General features: G+C 34.7%; 2 long non-coding RNA genes across 5 annotated transcripts; both read right to left on the bottom strand.

The window, feature by feature from the left end:
* Positions 1-565: 565 nt before the first annotated feature.
* Positions 566-1,997, bottom strand: LOC121785876. Of its 2 annotated transcripts, XR_006047076.1 has the most exons (4): positions 1,934-1,997; positions 1,679-1,758; positions 1,193-1,285; positions 566-842 (listed from the first exon to the last, which is right to left on the bottom strand). It is a non-coding gene; the product is annotated as an uncharacterized LOC121785876 (long non-coding RNA). The 2 variants fall into 2 exon arrangements; XR_006047075.1 differs by having other exon boundaries at positions 1,679-1,993.
* Positions 1,998-2,103: 106 nt separating this feature from the next.
* LOC121785875 lies at positions 2,104-3,296 on the bottom strand. 3 transcript variants are annotated; one of them, XR_006047073.1, is made up of 5 exons: positions 3,245-3,296; positions 2,888-3,161; positions 2,556-2,665; positions 2,305-2,415; positions 2,104-2,233 (listed from the first exon to the last, which is right to left on the bottom strand). It is a non-coding gene; the product is annotated as an uncharacterized LOC121785875 (long non-coding RNA). The 3 variants fall into 3 exon arrangements; XR_006047074.1 differs by lacking the exon at positions 2,556-2,665 and having other exon boundaries at positions 2,305-2,472; XR_006047072.1 differs by lacking the exon at positions 2,556-2,665.
* Positions 3,297-3,638: the final 342 nt, after the last annotated feature.

Here is a 3,638-nt window from a genome sequence, read left to right as displayed (position 1 = left end):
ATGCAAAAAAAATAAATTACCCACTTTACACACCCTATAAACACACAATACCTAGCAACTATACACAAACCAAAACATACTAATCAATCAAACTATACAACAAAAATCACACTTTACATAACACACACTATAAACACACTACACACTACTACACATCACACAACACTAATATATAAAATACGTAAATTACACACACTCTAAAACCAAAATATACGCTTATATACACAAAAATACACGCACTAAACCTACACAAAAAAATACACACTACACACACAATATACAAAATAGAAAGTGTAACACACTTCACACATTATGCAAAAAACACACATAGCTACACACACTGTACATATTACAAAAAATACACACTATACACAAAATATTACTGAACTGAAAAATATACACATAGCATACATTATATAAACAAACTATACACAAAATACATGCACTCGACACACACTATAAAAAATACAACGCTCTCTGCACATATTATTTTCTCGAAGGGAGAGTAGTCTTAGGGCAACTCTAGCTTCTCAGGCTTGCCTCTTCTCCATCTCTCGTGCATGATTCAAAAAAACATAAGAACTATTTTAGTGGAAGAACTAGAAGAAATATTATCACCTACATAATTCGCAGAATTATCAACAAAGACGATGTTAAAAACAAAAGTAATAACTATGCATTCACTTGCCACAACAACTTCCTTTAACTTAATAAGACTTTGGATAATGCTTGAGATATCACAGACAGATAATTACCTTTTCAACCAAGCAAGGAAGAAAGATGGTTGCCTCACAGCCCTCATTTTTGAACAGATCTAGAAGCTCGGGAAGAAATTCAAGTACCTTAGCAAAATTACAGAAGGTCAAGTGTCAAGAAATGATCCAGATAGTTTAAATATGATAAATAAGAATTATCAACACATATATATTCACCGGCTGTAACATCTCTAGAGAGCTAGATATTGGAGAATCAATAACAATTTGTATGCAATTCCACGGGCTGTATTGTAATTTAGCAATTCTACAAACAATCTGAATGTATGGTTACTCTTTTTCTTTCTCTTTCTATCAAACTACATTTCTAATTTTACTAATCAATATTAAATCAAATACATAATATGTATCAATTTCAAAAATACCATTAAATGAAAATTTCAAGTTACAATCAAAACTAGAATTTATGTTGAAATAACCTTCTGCAAGATCTCAATGCCATCAACTTGCTTTTGAAGTCAGCACTTAAGAGCCTCCGATCAGATCCTCTCAAAGTATTTCATGACATCATTCTGTTTGAGGAAGTAAGCAAAGTCACATACTATAACATCTATAAGAATGAAACATATCATCAGATGTAAAAAAATTAATAAGCCACACAGATGCCAAAATAAGTCAACATTGATGGTCTGACACCATTTACCCAAACCCAAAAGTTGACAAAAGTTCTAAAAATTTGTATGAAGGCCTCCCACAAAATTAATAAAGGAATCTTAAAAGAGAACAGAAACCTCAAGATCTTGAATTTGAATCTGGAAACAATAATCCTTTCTCTATCAACCAACAAGAGTAACACTAAGTTAATAATCTACTTTGTTTACATAAAATAGATACAGCATTGTTTGCAGCTTGCAGTTACCAAAATATTTGCACCTTGTTGCCCTAAAAAATAAATTTGTACCAACCTTGAATCCTTCAGGTTAGTGTTGATGTCTTGAGCAGACAAGATGTACTCTTGCCCGTATCCCTTGTTAGGTACAACTCTCTAAATAAACAGGACATCAATTAACAAATATATTATGGTTAAGAAGAAAGATATTAACAACAGAAAACAAACTGAGAGTGCATTTCTTCTTCCATGCCCAGATTTGCGGTCGCCATGACCATTTATTCTGTCTTTAGGCTGCTTTTAAACGCGATGCTTGACAAAACAGATCTACCTTGAAAAGCTTCATGTCTTCAGACGTTAGCAAATAATAGCTTAAGCAGAACCTTGTATATCTCTCTCAATTTTTTGATACCTATTAGGGGAGAGAATAAGATAGGTCTAGCGCCATCTAGCAGGTAAAGAGTTGGCAAACCTCAATGAAGATAAAAATTTTGGATATTCATACCGTTTCTTGTCCACAAACACTCAATATTTCATTAAAGCATGCAGCCGATTTACGAACATCTACTGATTTATCCTGGATAGGTAACCAAGATATTTCTTGAGACATAAAGTTGACACAAACACCTACCTACAAAATAACAACTTTGCATAATGAGATACCGCCATAGCAAATGCAGTGGGTTTGAGTAGTTGTATTACATCAGGAAACTCAGACAAACTAGGAAGCTTTCTTGATAGCCAATCAAAAAAATCCTTGCGCTCTTCTGCGCCTACTTTGGCGTATGTGAGAACTGCTGTAATATATGGTAGCTGAAGACAGCAACAAACGATGAGGTCAACGATACTCAAAGCTGTAATATATGGTAGCTGAAGAAAGCAACAAACGATGATGTCAACGATACTCAAAGCAGGAGTTCGAAAAACACTATTTTCCTAATCTGACTACAGACCATTTTATTGGGATGAGCAACACCAAGCCAAGTATCTAAGGTGCTCAATGTACTCTCATGCATATGCTTTTGTTGTAGCCAAGGCATTTCAAGACATCTGAAAGAATGCCCTGCATGAGCCACATTCATGTAAATCAAGCCTTCACAAGAGCTATGTACATGACATAAGAGTTTTCAGTATTGGGAATTAAAGGTACAATTATTTTCTTTGAGGAATTCGGGAGTTTCTAAATGATCCCAAGTATTTATAATATTATGATTGTAAATCAGTTAGTTGAAAAAAAACGACTCATAATAAACCTGTAACTAATAGTATAAGAATTCGGGAGTACCTTGCTTGACTTCTCAACTGGCCAGTCCACCCGGCAGAATACGTTTGTTCGCCTCTTCCAGAATTTTGGTTACACTTTCAATAGATTCCAAGCAGACTTTGACAGAAAAATAAATTCAGATTGACAGCATGCCCTCTTAAATCATTCACAGATTTGATGATTAACAAACATATCTTCACGTGGGGCTGATCCTTTCACTGATATCTTCACGTGGAAGACCATCCATGCCACCAGTCACCGCAGATGATGTAGACTTAGTTGGAGCTACAGATGCCTGCAAAGAGTGATATTTGTAAATTTGAATTGAAGAACAACATATCAGGGAAAAAATGACAGTTTTACACCAAAAGAATTTACCTCGTACAGGAACTTTTCATACTCGGTGTCAACAAGAGTACTTAGTAAGAAGTTTTAACCTCAGATAGAATATCCCTGGACCAACAAATTATGAAGGACAAGTTTAACTGTAGCATTTCTAGTTGCAGCTGCACTAGATTGATTGTAATCCGACGTCCCTGCAAAAGTCACTATATTGATTGTAATCCGACGTCTCTGCAAAAGTCAATTAAATCCTGGAATAAATTATCACGCATGTTTAAACCTAGTCATAAACTAAGTCAGAAAGTAATGAGAGAATAAGTTTTGAGCACCTTCAGCTTAATATGAGAAGTAACAAAGTCGTCCACTACAGATACCATCAGGATAGGCTTTTCTCTAAGAACCTTTGGATTCTTCCACTCCTTCATAATTT

Source organism: Salvia splendens, chromosome 22 (assembly GCF_004379255.2).
Source record: "Salvia splendens isolate huo1 chromosome 22, SspV2, whole genome shotgun sequence".
Classification (NCBI taxonomy): domain Eukaryota; kingdom Viridiplantae; phylum Streptophyta; class Magnoliopsida; order Lamiales; family Lamiaceae; genus Salvia; species Salvia splendens.
The sequence above is the reverse complement of the archived record's forward strand: the minus strand, read 5'-3'. Positions and strand labels throughout refer to the sequence as shown.